This window comes from Lepisosteus platostomus, chromosome 9 (assembly GCF_059453375.1).
Source record: "Lepisosteus platostomus isolate fLepPlt1 chromosome 9, fLepPlt1.hap1, whole genome shotgun sequence".
NCBI classification, from domain to species: Eukaryota; Metazoa; Chordata; class Actinopteri; order Semionotiformes; family Lepisosteidae; genus Lepisosteus; species Lepisosteus platostomus.
This window is the reverse complement of record NC_142619.1, coordinates 33265406-33292732: the sequence shown is the minus strand read 5'-3', so window position 1 is coordinate 33292732 and position 27327 is coordinate 33265406. Positions and strand designations below refer to the sequence as shown.

Below are 27327 nucleotides of genomic sequence, written 5' to 3'. Positions count from 1 at the left end.
CCTATTGAAAATGAAAGCCAAAAGAAGCTGATCTTTATATAGCAGCCCATCAAATACATTAAAGGGTCAATGCTAATAAAAACAGATGTAGCCTACGCTGAAATATGTTACTGATGTTACAGGGGCTTTGCAAATGTATATACTTTATGTACACAACTGTATAGGATTGACAGCATTTACTTAATAATATTTTAATATTTTTAATTTTTTATTGGTGTGGATTTTGACAAATTTAAAAACCTTTTTTGTTCTTTAATATATTATTAGGTGACTTATTTATTCCAGGTATACTCAAACAATTAGGCATTCAGGAATAATATGTATGCTTGGGATACTAATTTCCTTAATAAACACCTTATTACATTACATTAGCTTTCTTAACTGTGAATTGGGCTACATGCATTTCCAAATATACCATATGCAACCTAGCATTGGGTATGGTTTTAATACCCTGATATCATTAGTACATAAACCAATGGGTAATTGACTAAATCAAATTGATGTTTACATTTCTGTTAATATTCTGGGGAAATGAAAACAAGGAGCCAGTATATCCAGAACTTGCACCCCAAAAACTCCATTATAATGCCCCAATATTGTCAACATAGCATTGTACCAAAACAGCAGGTAATGGAAGAGAGGGAGCAGAAAACCTTTATCAATGAAATAATGATATAACAATTATGCATAACAAAACCATTAGCTTCATTAACATAACACTTTGACTGAAAAGCAATTTCCACTGTATCCAAAATAACCTTTTATTTTTTATAAATTAAATGCTGTGAACATTTAACAATGCAAAAAGAAATTCTATCGCTCAGTTCTAATTGATTTAATCAAATATGTCAAAAATTGATACCAAACAAAATTAAAGAAAAGTTGAACAGTTACAGATCAAAGAATCAATTTTCCATATGAAATATGACACACTATCAGAATGAAAACATTACAAGTTTAGTATCTGCCTGATCAACCTGAGCATTAGCACAATCCTGGCAGTGTTGACAGAAAGATCCAATGGGACTCTGGATAATGTCCTCAGGGATGTTCTGCCACTCTTCCAATGTTCCTTCTGCAAACAGACAAGGCCTCTGGTTGACTTGAACAATGCAGCAGTCATTAAAATGTTTAACAAAACATCCAAACCTGTTATCTCCTGTCAGATCTGTAAAAATGGTATTCATCAGTGAATAAAGCTTTCCACAGTTTTCTTGAGTGCAATCATCTCTCAGCTGTTAACATAATTCTTAAATGACAAGAGAGTATTGTCATTTAAAATTTTCACTGTAGACATGAGCAGGAGGAGCTATAATCATTCTATGGTCAACAATAGACATTAAAGCTAAAGATAAAGAGTGATAGTGCAATATACAGTTATAGGCACTTCTGACACTCTTCCTTCCAGGATGTGGTCTGTGCCTTTTAGAGCTGACTTCCCTTTTTCTGGACTAGTCTCCTGATTATTCAAACAACACATTTCAATGCCACAGCAAATTCTCTCTCAGACCATCTTCAGACATGCTGAGAGAAGTCAACTGGGCATAGTCTTATCTTATACAGTACATAAAATCAGTTCCTGCTCAATGTCCTTTCGAACCACCCTATTTCTATTACTAATTAGATTGATCTCAGACAGCCATACTTTCCCATACGCTGCTCTGGAACATATATTAAGTAAGGAACTTGCTACCAGCTCCTACCCCTCATCCACAATGTACTTAATAAGCAGGCTTCAGCACCAAATGTTTTCTGGGCACTTTTGTGATTGGCACAGTGTCCTTCACTAATAATCAAGGAATCCCAGTTGTGGAATTTTAATCTCTTGAGCACTAGTTCTCAGAAATCTTGAGGATTACTCAAAATTCAAACCTAATCCTCTTTAAGCAAGCTCAACTAATTCAGCAATCCTGCTTTGGTGATCACTGGGTTCTCATTCATTCCTCTTCTTCTCCCTCATTCCTCATTCAAGCATTATACACTGGAATGTAACCTGAACCTTTTCTCTCTCTGTTTGATTTCGAAATTCTACTACCTTGGAGACCCCATTTCTATCTTACTTGGAAATGGCTGCATCTGGTATCCGTATTCTCGATCATATTCTATCGTTAGTTTTAGTAACTTCAGAATTCTGCATTGGCATTATGAGATCTTTTTTATTTCATTTTAGCTCTGTCCTTATGAACAGGTTATCAATCACTAGCCAGGCAAGTTACCCCAATGAAGGTCTTTTCTCTCTAAATTAGCGTTTGAAGAAAATTCTTTCTTTCTGAGTGGGTATTCCACAGAAAGAATATTCAACTCAAATACAACTAAAAAAACTACAAAATCGAAGCACTTTATATTTTTATATAATCAGATGACTTGAACTCAGTATTAGTATATGTTATACCTTAATAAACATACTATGCATAAACATTTACAACTTAAACAATCGGTAAACCACGTGTTCCCTACCTGCAGGTGACATTATGCATGTGCCCAATGTGCTTTTCAAGTAAGACTGTCACATTTTGTGTACATTCATATGTTTGGTAAAAAAACTGCTACGTGTTTGCACACAACTATTCATTCCTATAGGGTTACCATATTTGAACAACAAAAAAAGAGGACAACTTGAGGAACTATTGCCTTATCTGGGAAGGGGGTAGAAATGGAGAGGTTTTTCAAAATATCCCATGTTTTATGTTGGTAAATTGGTAAATCTACCTGCATATCAGGTATTAGTTCAGAAAAGTTCTGTACCTGTAAATAATAATATCTAATAATTACTAATTACTTTTTCTCCAGCTTATCTCCTTAGTTTATAGAACTTTACTTTTCTTCCCCTTGATGTGTCCAAGCATATTTCTCTGTAAATCAGATTTTTCTCAGAAATGTTTGATTACCCATGAGGAAGGAATGGAAGTTTTTGCATGATGTTTCTTTGAAGATGAACTGTATCAGCAGAATGCCTTTCAGAGATTCGACTGTTAAGTTACTTCTCTCCTTTGTCTGCTGGCTTTGCATTAGTGAAAATACATACATACATAAATAATACATTTGCATTATGAGAAGATATTGCAAACAGGAACTGTGCAGTTTTTAACATCTCTGAGTGACACTCAATGTTTTTAGATTTTCTGTCCACTTTTGATGGGCCAGCAAACTAGTGAACTCTCCATCACTCTTGTTAATTTCTGCAAATTTCCTTAGGTTGCTAATTTGATCAAAGCATTTCACATTGTCAGACGGTATTCCTTTGTCAACCAATTATTTGATACATGGTTCCACATCAGTCCAGTTCGGTGTTTCACTCAGAGCCATCCAATGAAAACAAGAGTCTTTTAGGGGCTTAATCCATTTCTCCAAATATTCTATGCAACTACTATACAGGTTATCTACTTCAGCAGAGAATCTGTCACTCTGCTTCTCCACACATCCATTCCTTCTGCACCTTTCACTTTCAAGGATATAAAACAATGTTTTTTTTATTCAACAAGGATGGTGTGAACAGTTCAAACGTTTCAGCACTTCAACAACAGAATTGCTTTCTCTTTCGATTTCTTGGTTGTGAGCTTGGAAAACACTCATTAGTCCTATATTACCATTCATTAAAAACCCAAGACTCTGTGGGAAAATCAGGTTATTCTTCATAAAAATGGTTCCATTATCAAGACAAAACATGAACAGCAGCTAATTAGCCAGAAGTAAAGTCATTTTCAAATTGTTATCATATCTGTACTAGACACACATATTATATTCAAAACAAGATGATTATTTATCTGCAATGCTCTTTAGAAGATTATTAGTGCCACTGAGAATTTTTTTTTGTTATTGTGTCATACAAATGACAGAGTCCAGGTGTCTGTGTCGGAGAAGTCTCTTTATTACATACAGTATGCATATGGGAGACCAGCTTTTAGGAACCGGATTCGAAAAAAAGTAACAAAAGATGGTCTTTTATACCATGGAACAAACAAGCTAAAGTGACACTCCCCCTAATACTAATACAGAAATATGTCTATATATGGATATACGTCACAAAGTTTATGCAAAGATTAGTGAAAAAACTGTTTAGCATGCCACCATATAACTGTGTCTCAATGAGTTTAACTAGTGATACATGACAAACTGCTCAAATGAACAAATAAGCATAATTTCCCTGTATAAATGTCTGAGCGGAAATTTTATAATAATCATGCAGAACAAGCATCTTATATCTTAGATCATGTCTCTTGACTTATTGACAGAGACAGGTTCCGCTTTATGTTCTGGGCGCAAAGCCGGTTAGACCACACAAGTCTTATACATATTTTGTTCCTTCATTGTTGAAATAATTTTGCATTTAAATGAGATAATACCGTGTTAAAACAAGATACCTTTTGTGTTAAACAAAAAACCTTTTTGCATTTGGAAGATAAGACCACTTTATTGGCCATATACAATTTCTTGTATTAGGAAATTGTCTTTTTGCATTCCCCAGCTTGCTCTCCATGAGACACACAGACAGGGAGAGAATCTTGGGGAAAAAGCTCAGGATCAGCCATTTATAAAGCACCTCTAAAGCAGCTGGGGTTAAGGGCCTTGCTCATGGGCCCAACAGAGTAGGATTAATCTGCCAGCTGTGGGATACGAACCGGCAACCTTCCAACCACACGCACAGTTCCTTAGCCACACAGCCACTGCACTGCCCCAGTACCTGAGTTAAGATACTGTACCTTTTGTGTTAAAACCTGATGAGGGTGCTACAATAGCATTAATTTTAACAGCAGAAGAATATCGACACACTCTTCTTTGTGCAAAAGAATTCATCTAAAGGAGTATGTGTACTACTTTTGTATACATGAAGTAGTAAACCCTGTCACTGAGCATTTGTGGGTTAAACGTATGTTGTGTTCACACATCCGTGAAAACAGAAATGACATGCCTTTACAAACAAATGCTATTCTTGATGTGAAACTACATGAACATACATACAGTATACTGTACATAGGGTTTTTTCTAACCTTCAAACATTGAATGGAATATATTAACGATGACTTGACAGTAAGACTTACACCTGCTGTTGGCTTATGTTACTGTTGGTAAATAGGTGAATCTTTAAACACAAAAACCTCAACAGCTGTTATATAACGTTATATAAAACCTTGCATAAATCTAAAAATACTCTAAGATAGTCTTTACTTGTTGCACCGTGACAAGATGGAATGTAGCTTGCGGCATTTGGAGTAATAAAGGGAACCATGTGCGTGATACAGGTTGGTTTATTGAGACGGAGGCTGGTTGTAAAAGGGAGCAAAAGGGGCCATGTAGCTGACAGGATAATCAGAAAGCAGGACTTGACTGGAAACACGAAGTAGGATGCCTACTCGACAACCGAGTCCCAAACAGTGGTGGAGTGGAACATAAATACTGCGCTCCTTGACGTTAACGAGAGGCAGGTGACTGGAAGAGCCTGCCGAATCTGGTGCGTGAGCTCCTCGTGCGAATGTAGCCATGGAGACTGGGGGCTGAAACCTCAGACTCACCTAGACATAACATGGCTTGCATGCACCAGTGCTGTTGAAACTGCTACCACCATTAGTTTTGACCTCCATAACAATATTGCCTTCTACCTCTATTTTCGCCTAACGGTTATAACTGTTGTAACTGTCCTTTACTTCTCTCGTTTAGATATTTACATTCAACATGGAATATTGAGTATAATACAATTTGTAGTATTATGTTAAAAGATCACTTATATTTTGTTAATGAGCTCTAATATAACCACTTTTTAAAATGTTAATAATAAAAAAGAAGCAATAAAAAAGATAGTACTGTACATATCTAATGTATAATATCTTTACTGAGAATTGCAGGACAGTAGAGAAGCTATACAAACATGGTGTAGTGTATCACTCATTTTCAAATATTGTTTCAGTTATTTATTTTTTCATTTAAAATCTTTATTAAATATGTTATCATAAATGTTATAAACCAACAACGTAAATATACTGGCAATATTTTTAAAGCACCATAGAGTTGCTCTGGTCTTGTTTAAGAGTATGATACAATGTAATTTTTTTAATTGCATCAATTGCATTTCTTGTAATTTATTTAAACAGAAAACAATATGAAATTGGTATTTTCAGTCACCTTTAATTACAGAAAATAAATACATATATATATAATAATACTTTATTAAAACACCTTAATTTATCTATCATCAGTTTCCTTTCACATAAAACCTTTGCACTTCAGGCTGATATGTCTGCCACATCATCACCTTAATTCAACCTCCTTATTCAAGGACCCTGGAGCTAAAGTTTTAAAAAGAAAATGAGAATTTTTACAAAAATTCATAAAACATTCTACTCTAATTGCACAGAGTGTTTGTTGTAGTTGTATATTACTTGTTACAGCATTGGATTCACTGTCAGAAGACTGAAGATTGCTATTTCTTTACTTATTCTATTACATTAAATTTCAGTCTGAATTGATTAAAAGGAAACCTTAAACTGTTTTAAACATCTAATTGGACACCACAAAGCATATAACTACAGTTCCTGAGGCGAAAAGTATTTAAAAGCCAAAGGGCATAAACTTGTCACCATGAAAAAAAAAGATTGTTAACATTTTACCTCAGCATTTACTCTCATTTTATCAAAGATAGAGTGTGCATTGAGTTTGCATGTATTTTGCAAACACAAATTTATGAATTTATAGGTTTTGAAAATATAAAAATATTAATGAGATCTGAGATTCACTGTGGCAAGGTTGTTCCTAAAAGTAAAAAGTGTCTTTGATATCTGTGTATTTTAGGCTAAATGAAAATGTGTTATTAATGTATTATTGTGACAATTTTAATTAGCTCTTGGACTATTAGTTTTATTGATATAAACACAGCCCATCTGTCAAGCTGGTAAATGAGACACTTCAATACAGTGTGGACCTGATAGGTGAATTTTAAGTTTTCCAATGAGGAAATCTCTTTTATCCAGCCTATTTCATACATAACATAGAGCATAACATACCTGGAATTCTTTTTTAATTACCCAAATAATTCTATAGAATCTCAACAGATCCAATAATTGTTTTGGTTTTTTTCTTTAATTACTTATGTTAAAAAGTAATTATTTCATTACAAACCTCTAAAATCTTTTACCACAAAGACCTTTAGGGCATAGCTATCCAGGGGAAAATAAATTTAATTATTTTTAGAAAATTTTCTTTACTGGGAAACCCTTAATTTCCCCAGTATTATTAATGCATCGGTGTTTGTCCTTTTAGCTTAAGAGCTAATCACTTGGAACTAAATTCTCCCTTTCCTGCTCCTCGAAGATAGAAAAGCCAACTGGATCATTGATTAGTTAATTACTAATACTTACATTCTCTGCATCATCAGTTTAGATGGTTGTTCTGTACAGATCAGTGCAAGTGGGAGGAAGAGGCACTTGGAGGATGAGAGATGGTCTCAGAGGAAGCTGTTGTGGGGATCTAAATCTGCAGTTAAACATGGGAAGCAATAAAAAGCCATAATTGTAAGAGATAAAAATAGATGGTATGGCAAAAGGCTGGCATAGCTGTTAGCACTTCTGTCTCTCAGCTCTTGGGATGTTTCTGAGTCCAGAATGGGCTGCTTCCTGTGTGGAGTTTAAATGCTCCTCCTGTGTCCTGTGTTGTTTTCCTGGTGTTCCAGTTTCTTCATGTATCACATAGTCATACTGGGAAGGCTAATTAGTATCTCTACATTATCTCTGCATGTATGTCTAGTGATGGAAGAGTGTCCCGACCAGGGTGTAGTCTTGCTTTGCATCCTGTTATCCTGCAGTCCCTGATGTTTCAGGGCCGGGGTGAACGACAAGCTGAGCTCCAAGTGCAGGTATTCAGAGGTGCCTTGTGGGTCTTCAGGAACGCTCATTGTACAGTAAGTGAGGCTATAACAAGTGATAATGAAGTAAATGATGCAGGGTGATTGGAAGGCAGAGAGGAGCCAAATACATAACAAGCAGGAAAATAAACTGCCTTAACTACCATGGAGAGGCTGGCTGAAAATTGAGCTGTCCACAATAAGTGAAGACTCCCCACAGAATGAGATTCAGTCTTGTAGCGGTAGTGTAGAAGGTTGAGGAGCCATAGCTTAGGAGGTGACAGTGAACCAAAGAAGAAAAAAAGTCAAAAGTAACTGGATCCATGTATGAAATCCATCACCTGCCTGTTAGATCCCATTCCCAGCGCTTTATTTTAATCCCGTTTCACCTCTCTCTGCCCCATAGTCCTCAACATAATAACTGAGTCCTTGATTACTGATATGGTACCAACGGCCTTCAAAACCAAACACGGCTCTGGACAACCTAAACACTTTTTACACTACATCCAATCTACGCTTTCTTCCAAATATTTAGTTAAATAGTCATGTCAAAATACAAATGCAAATAACCTTTTTAAACCCCTACCATTTGGTTTTTAACAACTACACAGCACAGCCTGGTTAGAGTCACTAATGATTTTCTTATGGTTTCTGATTCTGGTTCTTTCTATTTCTATTCTTCTGGACCTCTGTGCTGCTTTTAATGTTTTGTATTTTCTCGGCTTGAGACTGTTCAGAGTTTCTCACATTGGTCTTTAAAGATTCAAGTCTTACCTTACTGATCACTGTTATTTTGTATCTCCTGGTGGTTTTAGTTCTGAAATTGGACTCGTTAAGTCTGGTGTTCATCAGGGATCAATAGTGGGCGCCCTACTTTTCAGTATTTGCATGAAGATGATACTCAAATCTATGTCTATACCAAACCTGACACTGATGTGACTGTACCTACTCTCTCACATTGCATCTCTGCCATAAAAACATGGATGACTCAAATTTCCTTCATTTATATTGTAACAAGACTGAAGTTATGCTTCTCAACATGCCCCATCAACTATGTGAAGCTAATGCAATAACTCTATTTGTGGATGGTGCTGTACTTGAGTTTCAATCTAAATTTAAGAACTTAGGGATGATATTTGATCGACATGTACAACATGCTGTCAAAATATTAGTTCTTCAACCTCAGAAATATTTCCAAACTTCATCCTATGCTGTCACCAACTGTTGCTTAAAAGCTGGTCAACACTTTCTTTTCCTTTTCCTACTCATTCGGGTATCTAAATCTATATTGAACAAACTCCGGTATGTCCAGAATTCGGCAGTCAGAATCCTGACCAGGTCCAGTGCAAATGATAACAGTACTTCTCTCCTGGAGTCCTTGGAGTGGCTTCCTATCAGGTTTCATGTCGACTTCAAAATCGTCATGCTCACCTATAAGGCTCTGCATGGCTTGGCATCTCAGTACCTGTCTGTTTCTAATATCCCACTGCCCACTTTGCAACATTTGTTCATCTAATTCTGCCCGCCCAAGCCCCACGATACTCTATGGGTGACAGGGCTTTCTATTGCTGTGCTCCAAAGATTTGGAATTCAACCCCTTAGGATATCAGAGAGTCAACTTCCCTGAGATCTTTCAAATCTAGACTCAAAAGTTTCTTTTTTAGAAAGGCTTTTATTTAACTGATCTTTATGTACTCTATTGCTTTTCTATTGTATTCCAAACCCCCATATACTGTCTCCTCTCACTATGGTTTTTTGTTCTGTAAAGTGATATATAAAACAACATTTATTATTATTAAAAGCAGCAAGGGCAGAATGACCCTTTCAATTCAGTACTCGGGAATCAGAGTGAAAAAAGCATTTGTTGGGTGACCATCCTTCAGCTACTATGAAGTTGCACTGAACGTTTATCTCACTGTCAGAGCACTGAATAAGAGGGGGAAAAGACTTACATAGACCGCTCAACTGCTTGATGGATTTTGGGATGGTTCACCTGACTGAAAAATTGCTGGCCTTTGAGAGATGCATACTGAACGTATTGGGGTCAGAAGAAGCCTGAGAGTCCGTTTGAACATGCTGGGTGCCTGGGGCAACACTGGAATGCAAGGTGCTCCCAGCCCAGGTGTAACAAGCACATAGCCTGTACACTTTCATCAAATGTAATTGTCAAATGTTTGGATGTGTACATTGTTTTAAAAATATATTATAATTAGATTGCATATAAACTCACTTTTAATTCATGTACTGACAGTTATTTTCATATTCCATTAAATTAACACTGCTGGGGGAACCATGATACTAGAGTGCAGAGTGTTTCATTATGTAATGTTCTGCTTTGTTTTTCAGTTATTGTTAACATAGAATTAGAACAGAGACATTGTATTGTCATACATTCCTGGACACTTAGCTAAAATTCTTTTAATAGCCTGTTTAAACAATAATTACATTGTTTTGGAACACATTTTCAACAGGTTTATTCAAAGAGATAAAGTACTGAGAAGATATGAACATTTCCTCTCTGGAGTGGTGATTCGATACTTTAAGCTTTGACCTAAATGCCAGACATGCTACACTTCAGAATACAAAATCAATACAAATTCCACCTTTTGACCTCTCAATTTTTTCTCTGTTGTTTCAGATCAAGAAGACAAAGTTCACGCTCATGTGTATTGTTTGTTTACTGTTAGTTATGCTTTGGTTATCTTAATAATTTATACTGTTTTGTATATCTTTTTTAGATCCACTGTTTAATGAAAAATAATCGATTTAAAAACACACTAAAGCATTTAAAAAACATGAAAGATTTTCTACTCTCAACCATATCTGTCTCTAGAATTCTCATTCAGTATTTCTCTTTACTTTATCATCAATCACAGTGCCTCCTTTTTATAGATCCACTCTTTCTTTCTCTGCAAGCAGCTCTTTCAAAGTAGAAAATAGGGATAATATGAGGAAGGCTGACCACAATCCCTAGAGATGGAGAAACTACTTTCATTCAATCTGTAGTGGGTATAACCACCATTACTCCTGCTTAAAGTTCCCCCAGGGGATGGAGCCAGGGCTGCCTTTATCAAGAGTCAGGATGACACCATCCTTTCATTTACAAAAAACGGAGCTTGCAGAATCCATTTATAACTGATAATAAATGCTGGAATTAACTCAGTCAACCTGAACATGTTGTGCACTTAGTCATAAACATTAAGAAAGGCTTTCCTTTTGCAAAAAGTGAAAGTTGCCTAATTGCTTTTGAATGAGACACCTTTTATACTGTATTTAGCTCCTGTTCCCACACTATTAGGTACATGTTAAAGTAATAATAATGTTAGAAACTATAAGAAGATGCATGTAATATCACTGCTCAGTCTCAGTTTGATAATTGTACACACACATTTTAAATTTAAATGTTTTAATAAAAAAATTAATGGCATTATGTTGTATTCACTAGTTTTGTAAAATTCTAATGAGATGAGTCGACAAATATAGAGGGGTAGCGTAATTAATCATTATTAATATCGTCTGTCTTAGGAAATTTTTCTGGAGGAAATGAGAGTGATGGTCTGAGATCAGGCTGTCATCCTAAATGGATCCCTATCACACCATCAAAGATTGTAAACACTGAGCTAAGTACAAGCCAGTTTGGCTACAGTTTTATGGGAACCAAGCAGGATGTGCATATACTGTAGCATGGATTGAATGAGAAGCATGTATGATGCACGCTTGAGCTTGTTTGTTAAGAGTAGATTCAGATATGCAATGTTTCTGAACAACACTGACTGTAAATTAAGTGAATGAGAAGCACTATGATGAGGGCGACACAAAATTAGTCAGTGAACAGGCAGCATTAGCAACTTGCGACACTAGCAGGAGTGGTTAGGTAAGGCTGGAACTCTGTGGCGGGCAGCCGAAGACACTGCAGCACCCCTGATCGTGACATGAAAGTAAGAAGAGAACTATCACTTACTGAGGTTTTCTATATTGAATGAACGAGGACATATAATGAGAACAAAGTTCAAGAGGTATTTCCATGGTCCACTGTTTAATTAAGGTGAATCTGCAGGTTGTGTGGTCTGCCTAAGGGCAAGATCCTAAACTTTACTCAACCACCAACATGTCCTTTCACATGTTTTTTATTGTATTACACATTTTCCCTTTTTAAAGGACATTTCAAATACTGCTTTGTGCAACATTATAAGTATACAGTACATGTACAAAAAACAGCATGTAAAGTAATGAAATAAAAATATTTAGAAGAGAACAATTTTAGCAGCATTTGAAAAGAGATTTTAAACCTGAAAGGACTATTATAGATGGATAAATCACAGACAAAACTTTTCTCATAACAGGGATAATGAATTTAAATGATAAGATTATAAGAGAATTATTGTTTAATGACAACAATCCATGGATATACTGTAGTAAAGGAAAAAAAGATGAGTGCTCTTTATCCTTCCTGCCAACTTGCCTTAGTAGGTTATTTAATCATTTATTTTTACTTCAAAAGGAATTAAATTGCAGCATTAGCTATTTATAGTGCAAAGGTGAGCTGAAGTAATTTGTCAATGGCAAAAGATTTAGGTCTCTGCTCGGCTCTTTTTTTCACCAGTTCTTTTTCTAGTAAATTAAAACTAAGCATTCACTTACAGTGGGCAGTGATAACCTTTCCTCAACCCTTCCCTTGTCAGTAAGAACTGAGAAGACACTGTTTTTATTATTTTCCTTTTCAAGATAATGCCAGTCAATGGCTTATGTGAACAAAGCAAAGTACTGTTGGATTTTAAAAGTGAAGGTTTTGTTTGAGATTGAATGCTAATTATTCCTAAGCTATTCTTATCTATATGAGGGTTAATTTAAAGGAGAGTAATGATCCTGATTTCCTGATATTTCATTGCATGGATGGTATTAATAATTTCTGGTGAACTGACACAGAGAATTAATTGTTATGATAAAAACCCTTGTCTCAAGAGCAATTATGTGCTGCATAAAAGAAAATTACAATATGCCAAAGTCTCCTCATTTACATTTTTGTTTTTAAAATAAGATCATATGAGGAAAGTCTTGCTTAATACATTTTACTTAACCCAATTAATGTCAGAATAGTTTCAGAAAAAAAATCTAATGAAGGACTTTGAAGATTTGAATGAAAACTCTCAATAAACCCCCAAATATAATATATTTGATGCACATTAACATCCCTCAAAAAACTAAAGGTGTTTACGGATTTCTGGAAGTTCAGTTGTAATTTCAGAAGGGGGTACTATTTGAAACATTCACACCACTGTTCTATTCCAGGTTTCCAGGTTTTTTACATACATGTACATCCTGTAAAAAAACTATATGGTGCAGAGACAAAATTGATTTATTTGTAATTATTTTATTTATAGATAGCTTTAAAGTTGAATAGAAATAAGAATTAAACCTTTATAGAACTTAAAACTCAAAAATATATTTTTATACAGTAGTTGTATATTTTTGGGCTATCTGTTTTCATGGTATACTGAATTGAATGGAAAAATTCACAAATCTGTGACAGTCATAACCCCTGTGTCATAAACATCTCCTTAAGGATGGTCTATCTACCTGCAAAAGACAAAGTGTAATCAATAACTCAGATGTTACCTTATGTATAAAACATATAAGATCCAAATTTTCAAATCTGTTATGGGTAATTTTAATATTTTATCATGTAAAAACATGAACATAAAAAATATCAAATCAAAGAACTGTTAGGAATCCCTGGTGGGAAGATACACGGATCCTGTGCAGACGCAGGCACGGGTGATAGATGAGGCAGGCGAACAAACCAAAACGAGAGGCAAGGTCGTAGTCAAAAGGCGAAAGGCAAGTCGTAATCCAGGAAGTTCTCCGGTAGCAGACAGTCCGAGGCGAGAGGCGAGGTGCAAAGTCGAAAAGGCAGAAGGGGAATCCAAAATCCAAAATAAACGAGGTACGGGGAAAAACGCCAGGTAGAGCTCTCAAGGAGTAGACTCAATACCGAGCAATGGGAAGCAGGTGAAGATGGTTTAAATAGCAGTGCGCACCGCACGGTGAGTGTGCGCAGGTGGTTTAACTCGTGCGGCGGCGTTTGTTAATAATCACCCGCTGCTGGGGCTGATTAGCTCGCTTACGCTTTGGTCTTGACTGCCTGGTGGTCGTGACAGTACCCCCCCCTTCACGGGCGGCTCCCGACGCCCGAGACGGCCGATCGGGATAGTCCCTGTGGAAGTCTCCGATTAGCGCAGGGTCCAAAATATTCCTCTCCGGAACCCAGGATCTTTCTTCAGGGCCATAACCCTCCCAGTCAACCAGATACTGAAGGGTACCGCGGTTCCATCTAGAGTCGAGGATCTTGTGGACTGTATATGCCTGGTGCCCCCGAATGCGACGCGGGGGTGGCGGGCGACGTTGGGGAGCCGCAATGAGGTGAGCGGTAGAAGGGTTTCAGGAGGGAGACGTGGAAAGACGGGTGGATTTTAAGGGTGGGGGGAAGTGCAAGACGGAAGGTAACTGGGGTGATCCGGGAGAGTATCCTGAAGGGGCCGATATACCTAGGCCCGAGCTTCTTGGAAGGCAGGTGTAGAGGTAGGTTCCTTGTTGATAGCCAAACAAACTGGCCTCTGCGAAAACGGGGGGCTGGTCTGCGGTGTCGGTTTGCGAATTTGGCCTGGCGCTGGGTTGACTTGGTGAGAGCTGTCCTCGCCATTCTCCAGGTCCTGCGCAGCTTGGAAATATATTGACGCACCGACGGCACAGCCGTGTCCGGAGGGGTGGCAGGAATGAGAGTGGGTTGATAACCTAGTGAACAGAGGAAGGGAGAGAGACCTGTAGAGGAGGAGGTAAGAGAATTATGGGCATATTCTGCCCAGGGAAGTAGCGATGACCAGTCATCCTGCGAGTTGGAGGTGAAGGCTCTCAAAAAGGTAAGGAGGCTTTGGTTGGTCCGTTCCACCTGACCATTGGCCTCAGGATGATAACCCGAAGTCAGAGATACATGGGTCCCTAAAGCTTGGCAGAACGCTTTCCAAAAGGCCGAGACAAATTGAGGTCCCCTGTCTGAGACCACATCGTTGGGCAACCCATGTATCCGAACGACCTGTTGCACAAACAGTGACGCCATTTCCTGGGCTGTGGGCAATGCTGGGAGGGGGACGAAATGGGCTGCCTTGGAAAAACGATCAGATATCACCAAGATTACCGTATGACCTTGACTGCTAGGAAGGTCCGTAATGAAGTCCACAGCTATGTGGGACCAAAGGCGGTGTGGGATCGGAAGAGGGTGAAGGAGACCGGTCTTCTTGGCACGCGGAGTCTTGATCCTGACACAGACCGGGCAAGCTCGGACGTACTCTGCAACATCTGATCGCATGGAAGGCCACCAGAAATCTCTGGTGAGTAGGTCCAGAGTGCGTCTGCACCCGGGATGGCCTGCAAACCGAGAGTCATGCCCCCATTGCAGGACAGCAGAACGCAAGTTGTCCGGTACAAAAAGCTTATCCGGGGGGCAGCACAAAGGAACTATAGCTCCCTTGAGGGCACGTCTGATCTGATCTTCAATAGAGCAGTGGATCGCCCCGAGGATTCTGTTAGATGAAATGATTGGTTCCGGTGTGTAGTCCAGATCCGGGGGATCATGGAGCCGAGAGAAAGCATCAGCCCTCCCATTCTTCGAGCCAGGCGTATAGGTGATCACAAAATTAAATCGAGAAAAGAAAAGAGACCAACGGGCCTGACGGGAATTGAGGCGTTTGGCCGACTGAATGTAGGCCAGGTTCTTATGGTCCGTGATAATGACAAAGGGGTGATGAGCCCCCTCCAACCAGTGTCTCCATTCCTCCAGGGCCAGCTTGATAGCCAAGAGTTCACGATTACCGACATCATAATTAACCTCGGCAGGGGAGAGTTTCCTCGAAAAGAAGGCACAGGGATGTGGAATCTGCTTATCCCCGTGGCGCTGGGAGAGGACTGCCCCAACCCCATAGGCTGAGGCGTCCACCTCCACCATGAATGGCTGAGAGGGATCCGGGTGTCGTAGAAGAGGTGCCGAACTGAAGAGTTGTTTTAAGCGTAAAAGCGCCTGGTTAGCCTCCGGGTTCCATTTACCCAAGCCTGGTCGATTGCGGGTTAGTGCGATGATAGGCGCCACGACGGAGCTAAAGTTCCGGATGAAACGTCTATAAAAGTTGGCAAAACCTAGAAAACGTTGAATTTGCTTTAAGTTACGAGGGGCTGGCCAGTCATTGATGGCTGCCACCTTAGCAGAGTCCATCTCTACACCAACTGAGGAAATGATGTAACCCAGAAAGTGAATTTTAGAGGCATGGAAAACGCACTTCTCAAGCTTGGCGTAGAGTTTGTTGTTAATGAGTCTAGTCAGGACCTCCTGGACGTGGTGGACATGATCCCTAGGGTTGGCAGAAAAGATGAGGATATCATCCAGGTAAACCAAAACAAAATTCCCAATAATGTCCCTAAAGATATCATTCATGAATGACTGGAAGACAGCCGGGGCATTAACAAGACCAAAAGGCATCACCTGATATTCATAATGTCCATGGGTGGTCATAAAGGCCGTCTTCCACTCGTCCCCTTCACGTATCCTGATTAGGTTGTAAGCCCCCCGTAGATCTAATTTCGAGAAGATGGAGGCTCCCCGTACGGACTCCAAAGCGGCTGGAATTAAAGGCAGGGGGTAACGATGTTTAACCGTAATGGAGTTCAGTCCTCTGTAATCAATACACGGCCGCAAGGAGCCGTCCTTCTTCCCAATAAAGAAAAAACCCGCACAGGCTGGAGAAGAGGAGGGACGAATGAATCCTGACTCCAGAGCCTCCTTAATATAATCTTGTAAAGCCTGGTTCTCTGCCTGAGTGAGAGGGTAGATCCGTCCTTTGGGTGGAAGGGTTCCCGGAAGCAACTCTATAGCACAGTCACAGGTACGGTGAGGTGGAAGCGAAAGAGCCTTCCGCTTATCAAAGGCTTGTTTAAGATGCCTGTATTGGGGCGGGATGGTAGAGTGCTCCTCTATAGAGGTTACTGCAGCAGGAACCTTAACCGGCTGACGACAACAGTTGACATGACAGGAGTGGCTCCAGGCAATGAGCTCGTTCTTGTCCCAGGAGATGTGGGGATCGTGCTTCTTGAGCCAGGGAAGACCTAGGATTACCGGGTAGGCAGGCAAGTCCAGGAGAAGGAGTGAAATTTCCTCAACATGAGTAGCACCAACTGTTAGAGAGAGAGGGACGGTCTGCCATGTAATCCGTCCAGGTGCAATCGGGGATCCATCCAGAGCTTGAATACAGATCAGGGGTGAGACCGGAGCCAGGGGAATATCCCACTTCTTAGCAAAAGTGACGTCTATAAAGTTCCCCGCTGCCCCTGAGTCAACAAAAACCAAAAGGGGAAGTTGTGCGTCAGCCCAAGAAATTTCAGCTGGGAATAAAGGGCCTGATGAGGTTTGAGAAAAAACAGTACTACTGACTCTAACAGTAGGCTGCGGAAGGGTTCGAGAGGGATAAGGGGGTCTCAAGGGACAAGCAGAGAGAAGGTGATCAGGTGCAGAGCAATAGAGACACAGTCCCTCCCGACGGCGCCTTTCTTTTTCCTCCGAGGAAAGGGGTGCATGATGCCGAGTGGGCACCGTGGGGGTAGTACCTTCAGGACGGCCAGGACTGCTTCCATCATGACTCTCTGCTCTCCGCAGCCGAATGCGGGTGTCCAGTTCAACCACCTGAGCGATTGCCGATTCGAGAGAGCGGTTGTGAAGTGGCGAGAGCACCAGGTGGTCCTTTAGATCTTCAGAGAGACCCTTATAAAAAAGGCAAATCAGGGCTTCAGGGTTCCAGTCAGACTCCGTGGCGAGGGCTTGGAAGTCAGCCACATAATCATTCAGAGATCCATCACCCTGACGAAGCGAGGCGAGCCGGAGATGAGTCAGGTCCGGGTTGACTGGAGAAAAACGTGCCTGGAGCTGGTCAGCAAAAAGCTGGAAATCAGCAAACTGAAAGTCTCCCCTAGCAAGCAACACAGCTGCCCAGTCCAGAGCCTTGCCAGTGAGCAAGGAAAGGGCGAAACCGATCTGCTCCCGGGGAGAAAAAAAATGCTCAGGATGCAACTGGAAAGTCAAGGAGCATTGCGCAATAAAACCCCTACAGCCTGCGGTGTTGCCGTCATATCTTTCCGGGAGAACAAACGGTGAGGCTACGGGAGAGGTGGGCGGGGTTACAGGGATTGGAGCAGTGGTCTGTGCTGGAGGCGAAGGGACAGGGGAGGGCGGAAGGCTAGCGACGTGATTGGAGAGAATGTGAAGCGAAGATTGAAGCTGGGTGAGAGCTTGGGAATGGCGATTAAAAAGTGAGCAAAAAGCTTGTGCGTCCGCGGGATCCATCTTTTGGCTCGGTATTCTGTTAGGAATCCCTGGTGGGAAGATACACGGATCCTGTGCAGACGCAGGCACGGGTGATAGATGAGGCAGGTGAACAAACCAAAACGAGAGGCAAGGTCATAGTCAAAAGGCGAAAGGCAAGTCGTAATCCAGGAAGTTCTCCGGTAGCAGACAGTCCGAGGCGAGAGGCGAGGTGCAAAGTCGAAAAAGCAGAAGGGGAATCCAAAATCCAAAATAAATGAGGTACGGGGAAAAACGCCAGGTAGAGCTCTCAAGGAGTAGACTCAATACCGAGCAATGGGAAGCAGGTGAAGATAGTTTAAATAGCAGTGCGCACCGCACAGTGAGTGTGCGCAGGTGGTTTAACTCGTGCGGCGGCGTTTGTTAATAATCACCCGCTGCTGGGGCTGATTAGCTCGCTTACGCTTTGGTCTTGACTGCCTGGTGGTCGTGACAAGAACAGGAAACACCAGAGAATTCACGGTATTAATTCCTTCCCACGAATCTTACATGAATAAGAGTGCTAGCTTGAACTAGAAAACTAGTGTCCTCATTTTTAGGAAAGTGAAATCAAGATAAAATAACTACAAGATATATGTATGTTTATACAGCATATGCAAAACAAATTGAAATCACAAAACCTTTTATAATGTGTATTACCACATTTACATACAGTTTTCATCTCAGTCTTATGAATCCGCTTGATTTGGGAGGATGGCATGAAAAAAACATGAAAAAGGATGTAACCTGTATGACTTGTATTGACAAAAATGTAACTAATGTTTCAAAGCTTAAAAGAATTTTGTTTACAACACTAAATAATCAGCATTCTTTATAAATCATTGATATGATTTGGTAATCATATGGTAATCAGTGGTTGGTGATATAAAATTAATTTAAATTAATTCATTCATTTGTTTAAATCATAAACACCCGTACCTCTATTTAAGAACATAACTCATCCCCAGAAACCCATTTATACAGCAAAAAATCATACAAAGAAAAACCTATTTCCCTTATTTCTTTTGGGAAAACAATTGCAATCTATTCTGGGCCCCAAAAACATCCTCCTTACTTTTAGTCTTTTCACCGCAAAATTACAAACATTCTAAGATGAACTAAGATTCATACTGTGGTTTGTGTTTTTTAGTAATAACAACTATTACTAATAAGTAATAGACATTGATCATACCTAACTACATGCTTTTTGTGTAATTACACACACAATTTTCATATTTTCTTACCACCCTTAGGGCCCATGATAAAGTCTAAACCACACATTTTCTTACACGAAAAACGCAAGCACACAAAATAGTAAATAACACATGAAGCAAGACTTATCACATGTGTCTCGTGCTACTATGTAGGCTCTGTGGTAGCTCCCACCTATACTAGTTAGTGGAATGTACTCAATATGAAATAAGTAATATGACACCTTCTTCTCTTTCTATATTTGGGAGAGGTTTCAAAACTTTTCTTAGTATCACTTCTTCATAGTTTAAAAGTTGGCTTTTGTGATTCGAAATGTGGGTAAGAATTCACATGCTTCCTAGTATAGAATTTTCATAAAAAGAACATTCATAAAAAGAGATATGGATGTATTTTATTGTTTTATCTTGCCATTATTGTAGATGTTAATAAGAAAGTGTTAAAAGTTCAGGAGGAGGTCAAATTGTTATCTTGCATTTCCACTCTCTTACATATAAATACTGTAACAGATGCGGGTTCTGGGGCTTGTGCCCCCACCGCTCCCGCCCCAGTTCATCCCAGGTCACCAGCGTCTCTCAACAGGGGTCTTGCCAGCTGAACTAAAGAAGACCTTCCTCAGCCCGGGCGGCCAAGATACCTGTTATGCGCAGGGGCATATTCATTACAATACTCACTTAATGCACACATCTTCTCTTGCATTCTGTTTAGGTCTTGCACCCAGGACTTTCTTTCTGATATCTCTTTCTTGTTTTATCTAGTCCCCTGATTGCCCCAGTCATCCAGGCTCCCTGGACTCAAGCCTCCTCAAGTGCTCCAGAGCTCTATTTAGTATCAGAGACTCATTCCTGATCCCTGTCGATGCAAACACCTGGCATCAGTCTACACCAGGCTGAGATTCCTCCTCAATTGCTCTTGTCAACCTGGCTCTATCATCTATTTATTTCAGGCCTCTGCCAGAATCCTTCTACAGTAAGTAGACCAGAAAGGTCAACACATACATATTCATACATACTCACCACACTAATATCAATTCCACTGTCAATTCTACATGTCTCTATTCAGTCTCTTCCATTGGCTCTTTCACATTATCTAGAAGAAAAACCTGATTCATCCTTACTTTTATTAACACAAACACTTTTCTCCACAGACCAACTTGATTATTGGCAAATTCTGCTGGATGCCATGGCAACTGGTACAAACACAATGAACCACTTCCACAATGCCTACTTCCACACAGGTAGCTCCAAACTGCCTCTTTACAGGTCAGTGCAACATCTTTTGAGTTACTGTACTCCATCCCAAGCCAAAAAGCAACATCCACAATCCATAATACACCTAACCCAGAAAGGAGGAAATTATTGGGCCAGGACCCCCAGAGGTTTTCTCCCCCCAGCAGTTGTTGTTTCCATCCCCACCGTTCACGTGGTCTTCCAGTGCTACTATGCCAAAAACTATACTTCCATAATGCATTCTGTTGCATCTCAGAGCCTGCAGGAGACCACATCTGCCAACAGTAGGTTACCCACTCTTACATGTTCCAGTCATACTTGTAGTTCACAATTGGCCAAAAGATTAATTTCGCTGCACATCTCCGCTAAGCCAGTCCCTTTATTCTCTCACTACAGCTTCCTCTCTTTCACAACCCTTTCATTGCTCTCTCTATACCTGTTTAAAATACAAGCATGAAATGCTCAACTCACTAGTTCTTCTCCCAAAACATAAACTCCTCATCCCTAGGCATCAGATTATTACAGTGCAGCAAATACAAACATTTCAGAAGTCTCATTCCTGAATATCTAACCAGCTGTGAAGCATCGTCTTCCAATAACAAATTCCATATGCTTTTGTATAAGGATATCTTTAGCACAACATTTCCTAACCAAAGCCAATAATGGGATGTCTTCCATGTCGTCATCCCAGACTTCCCTTTAACTTTGACAGAGCCACATTTTGCAAATATTCATAATAGTCTTGCCAGCCCACTGCACCAGGCAAAAGGGTAACTCAGCATCTAAGCTGACTAAATACCATTATAGCTATGTCAAGTGTATGATTTTGATACATCTTTGGGGCATATTAGTGAATTTACTTAATCATGCACCTCAATCTCGGACTCCACCAATATATTTGAATACCCAGTTCAGAAAGATACGTTTAAGAAACCTTTGGGGAACATTCTCAAGTTCAACTCTTTCCACATCTTATCACAACCCAGTTCAGTCGCAGCACAAAATCCTTTATACCCCGCGCTCTCACAAATGTGAGCTTTCAGTCTTTTTGTCACTTTAATTAGAAACCTGAGCACTTCTCACTATTAGTTCCAGGAATCAAACAAACATGCTTCTACATCAATCCCCTTTTTTGAAACTCTTTTTCCCATTCTCTGCACCCTTTACTACATTTCCTTGGAATACTATTCTCCAAGTATCGCACCCTGTACTCTGGGGCACTATTGAAGTGGGATTGCCTTTTCCATATAATCGCATCCTCATTATCATTGATTATGGGGTCTACATTAACTTTCTACAAAACAGTTAATGTATTGACTGCATAATGATTCATTAGTATCTAACCAGATACAATTGCCTTAACATTTAAAATGTGCTGAATGTTTTTCATCTCGAAACAAATGTAGTAGGCTGAGTATAGTTTATGTACATTTTGTCATTAGGGTGGAATGATATCTATTCAACAGAAATATGTAGAGCGAGAGAGCGAGAAAGACACTGTAAAACAGAAAAGCTGAGGGACACACTCTGTGTCCTAAGGCACATGTTTAGATAATTCAAAATACTATTGTTCAGATAGAAATTACTACAGTCATTCTTAACACCATTTATGATGGTGAGAGAAATATATTTAAACAATAAATTAAATTGGGCATCGATCCTGTTTTGTTCAAAAGTGCATATTTATTAATAAGATTAGATAAATTCTTGAAATGAAAAAATGAAAATGGGACTCCACTGAACTATATCATAATCTGATTTATTAATGCACTACAGTAGCTGTTCTCAGAGAATATTGTAACATGCCTCTAAAAGTCAGCATCATATTATAAAAGCCCAAAGGAAGTGCACTTTATTACAGTATGCATTGGGTTTTTTCCAAAAGATTTATTTGCCAGGAAATATATTACTGTTCCTACCTGTGTGTGGTGTGAACTTTACATTTTCTGTAAGAACAACCGATAAATCAAACTGTTACCTACCACTGTGACTTTAAAGTAAGTCCTTCCTGATTGCATAATTACTGTATAATACAATTATTTTTTGGGACACAGAAACGTAAGTATAAACCATTACGAGTTATGTTAATCTTGGCTTTTCCCAACCAAGTCACAGATTAAAAGAAATAAGGCACTTACAGTAATATAAACACGCTAATGTTTTTCTGGTGAACTTTTTGTTAAATGTTTCATGCTTTTATATCATAACAATGTAAATGGAAAAAACATTTGTGAAAAACATAATATGAAGTAAGAGGTAAGGCCTCTGGAATTGTGCATAGAAGGTTGTGGGCTCAGGTGGAATAATACTGCGACCACCATGTTCAACAGTAGGAATGGTGTTGAATGAGTGATGCACTCTTTTAGATTTGTGTAAGTGCATGTAATGCTTTCTATTTAGACCAAAAAATACAATTTTGTCTTGTTGACCTAAAATCTTTTGGCACATGTTTGTAGTTTTACTTAGTTGCTTTGTAGCAAACCTCACATTGGATTGAAGTGGGTTTTTCAGTTCCATTCAATCACTCCACATTTTGTAAAGAGACAAGGATATTGTCAACCAATGGACATTTTCTCTCATTTCAACCACTGAACTCTATAACACTTTCAATATTGCCATTAGCCTTGTTGTAGCATTCCAAACCTGTTTTTGTCTTGACCGACTGCAGGAGGTCTGCAACCAGATATTAATATAATGCATTTTTTTTTGCAAATGAATTGCATGAATGTGTCACATTGTTTAGAAAATGAGTAAGTGAGGTGAAAAGCAGACATATTAGTATATTTTCAAGCATCTACTTAATGTGGAGAAAAGGGTAGTTGATTTACCGCAATCTCTCTCAATAACATTGGACTAGGTTTTTAATATTGTTCAAAATCTTAAAGATTAAACATTTGCCCCTGCTTCTTCCATAAACGTTGAAGACATTGTCCTGTTGCCTTCATAGAGCAAAGTTCATTTGTATGCCAGGTAAGAAAAAGAAATACAGACTTTCATAGGAGCTAACTATCAATAACATTCGCAAAGGACTAAGTAGTAAGAATGTGCATTAAAAATATCATAAGGTACGTCAAACTCAGCAATAAAGGGAAATAATAAAAATGGCCAATAAAATGCTGAAGTATATAGCACAAGTGTAAAATTAAAGGAAATAATATTAAAGATATACAGTACACTCCTTGTGTCACAGAATGAAGAGATTGGATGTGGAGTCACCAGATGTGAGGGGCTGTGATGTTAAGTTGCCTTTTAAAAAATGGCTAGATAGGACATAGAATAATCTTTTACCGTATCATGTAATCCTTTGCTTCATTTTAGATACCCTAATAAGTTACAGAAGAAATGTTAAAAACTAAGCCCTTAAAGAAGTGTGTGCATTAAGAGCTTCTTAGGAAAATACTGTGTGAGTCAAATTAGAGTACAGTTACAGGTGAAAATATTTTTAAAGAAACAAGTCGCGATGTCACATTACAAAAAGATAAATCAAAGGTCACAAGCACTGTACTGCATGTATGAACAGGTGAATGAACAGCTGTGGGGTGCATGCAATAACCAAGTCGAGAAAGGAGATCAATAAATTCTAGTAACTGCAATTAAATCGATGAAAATTGTAAAACTGTGATGAATAAATATAGACAAGGTTAAACCTGAGCAGCTAGAGTAACTATTAATCAGGAAGAGAAAAGTTTTGAACATGGCATGTAAGCCAACAGTAGCAGGGCTAGAGTAGTGAAGACAAAAATATACTGTATCTAAGCAATAATACCAAAGTAAAGGGAAGTGAACTGGAAATTGTCTAGTTTTATTCAATGGAGCTAAAAGGGCGAACAAGAATTACAAAGAAACTCTGGTGCACAGGGAACTAAACTGGCATTGGAAAGCATAGCTATATGACAATGAAGTTGTGAACATTTAAAATAACAGCATGTTGCCTAAATTGGCAGCTGCAGATATAGCTGTAAAGTTTTCATAAGGCTGTAAATACGGTGGAGATCTGGCTAATAAAGGAGTGTGAATAGGGTGAGTGTACGTGAGAGAAGGGCTACTTCAGGAAGGCGCATGCTGACAGTTGTGAAGGGAGCAGGGAATTCTAGCCTGAATCATAGCCTGAATTCTACATCACCTATTGTGACTTACTATGCATGAGCTGTGATTTGGAAACTGTGATTTGCTGACAAGTATGAGCTTGCTAGAGATAATTAAAAAATAGTAATCAGTATGACAGATTATAATAAGATGTATTCTGAATCCAACATGTTGAAAACTGTAAATACCACAATTACTAGAGAATTAATTCAATTCAGTGGTTCAGTGGGGACAGTTCTGAACCTTTACAGTCTTGAACAGAGAAAATTATGAGGGGACCTTTTATAACTTTGTAAAATCCTCAGGGGATTGAAGTGGACCACCTACAGTATATTAGATAATTCAGTCAGGGGGACAGCTCAGGTGATCACTATGGTCAGCTCATTAGATAAAATTATCCTGTGGCAGCACCAACTATAATCTCTGTTGAGCCAATTAATGACTCTATGCCAACCCAGTGGTGTTTTTCACCAACAAGATTGTACATCCATGAAACCTGCTTTGTCTGGTGCCACAGGAATCTACATTCTACCCATGAATATCAGGCTCCTTCACAGTAGGGGGTTAATGTCATTTAAGCCCTGGTGGAGTGCAAAACTGACTGTTCTAGAGATCCAGGAGAGATGGCTTCAGTTGAAATGATTTATATTAGTTGGACAATCATTCAAGAAGAGGAAAGTAAGAAGTCAGTCTGGAATAAGAAACAGTGATGAGGTTGACAAACCCTGTAATGTTTGTTGTTTATAACTCTTGGCACACTTAAAGAGACACTGGACATTTGCCACTGCAGAAGCCTCGGTGATCATTTCTGTCATTAGCTTTGTAATTTGTTATAAAACTGTGATTACAGTTCCATTTTCTCATAATTTATTTAGGGAAAGGGAGCTAGGGTTTTACCAGTAACCCCTCACCTATACTGCTAGTGCTGGAACAGTGTTCAAGTATCATATCTAAATAAACTCCTAATTTCAGGTTGGCTGAGGCTGTATGAGGAGTGTAAATAACCCAAAATCTCAGATCAGAGGCTCTGCTGATGTGTATATGGAGGCTCACGGGTAACCTGCCTGGGCTATCGCCAGACAGCTAACAGGAGGGACTGAAAGGATAGGCTATGCAGACTGAACACCAAACCCTTAACTCGCAGAAGCTTAGAACACTAATGATAATGAGAACAGTAACTAACAGCAAGTTACTCATGATAAACAGTGAAATAGGGAACAATAAGTGCTTGACTGGGTATTTGAGATATGATAATGGTCAGTGGAAAACTTCAGTTAGAATGAATCACCTTTTGTGAAATTATTAGCTTTTGTGACCCAAAGAAGGTGTATATAAACAGCTGTGTATGTTTTAGTATTTGGAGAATTATTTTTGTAACAGTGGATGCCGTCACTGAGAAGTGAATAAAGCTGGCTCTGTCGAACTCCCTCTCTCAGGTCTCTGATTCCTGCTTTGGAGTCTAACAGTGATGTCTGTCTCTGATTAATCATGCCACTGTTTACATTCTTCCTGTAACCTTGAATAAGAATTTCTATTATTGCTTGAATGGCTCTTGAAAATTCGATTAAATAAACATTAAAATATTTTTTTTGCATTTTACATGGTATGGAGGATAGAAATCATTATAGAGATGCAATAATTATCAAACAATTGGCAACACTGTTTCAAAACACTTCCTGCTTTATACTCCCCAGCCAACCTACAGTATGTCCCTTGTTACACATTCATCCGTAGGAGTTGTAGTCCTTCCCTGGCTCTCCCACCTCCTCCAAGGCACTCTACCAGTATTAGGAAAATCTGTTTGGTCTGTTTCCTCATTCATGAGGATAGAAGTTATCAGATATCTCAAACTGGTATCCACAGATTATATTTAGTTTTGCTTTTATTAATACACCACTACAACTCCTCCTGTTTTCTTACAATAATAACATTAAAAATATTACCAAGCAATATTAAGTGTATGGTTATTATTTTATTAAAAAAATCCAAATGTGACTTCCTTTAATAGTGACTAATAATTACCTTGCAAAAAGACATACTACACAAGAGAGTCAATTTGCTTTGGATTTGGATCAATCAAATAGAACATTTATTAGAATTGAAAATTTATAGTAATGAAAATGCAGTGTTTTCTTTGTCTAGTATTTTGTTTTGCTTTTGCTGTATATCCTTTATGCTTAAAAATGGTTAAAGGGATTGTAGATGAAAACAACAAAAGATTTTTTCAGCAACCTGTTAGGGCACTTTCAGATCATTCTTCTAGCAGAGCTCATTACAGCAGGTATTTCTGTACTTGTGTTGATTAAGAGAGGCTTTTGTTTTGAATTCACACAGGCAATAAATCCTTCTAGCACCCTCCTGCACTTATCTTGGATAGATATTAAATATGTTTGTTGAATATAGCTGTTCCAGTAATTGGAAGAGTATATTATCCAATAATAGATACACCAACTGATAAGATGCCCAAGTGCAAGTTTTTGACTGGCTGAAGTTCTGCAGTAAGAGTTGCCTCCCACTGCAAACCATATGTGCAGTTAATAGAGTGCACTAGGTTTCAGGCATGAATCCAGATGGATTCATAACTTATTTTTTAG

At 39.0% G+C, this 27327-nt stretch overlaps 1 long non-coding RNA gene across 1 annotated transcript in view; it reads right to left on the bottom strand.

Annotated features, from left to right (window-relative positions):
- Nucleotides 1-258: 258 nt before the first annotated feature.
- The window catches only part of LOC148654805 (uncharacterized), a 38165-nt gene continuing 11096 nt past the window's right edge, over nt 259-27327 (bottom strand). Inside the window, exons 2-3 of the long non-coding RNA XR_015941401.1 lie at nt 7350-7464; nt 259-1075 (exon numbers count right to left, since the gene is read on the bottom strand). This is a non-coding gene — a long non-coding RNA (uncharacterized LOC148654805). The remainder of the gene's footprint in view (nt 1076-7349; nt 7465-27327) is intronic.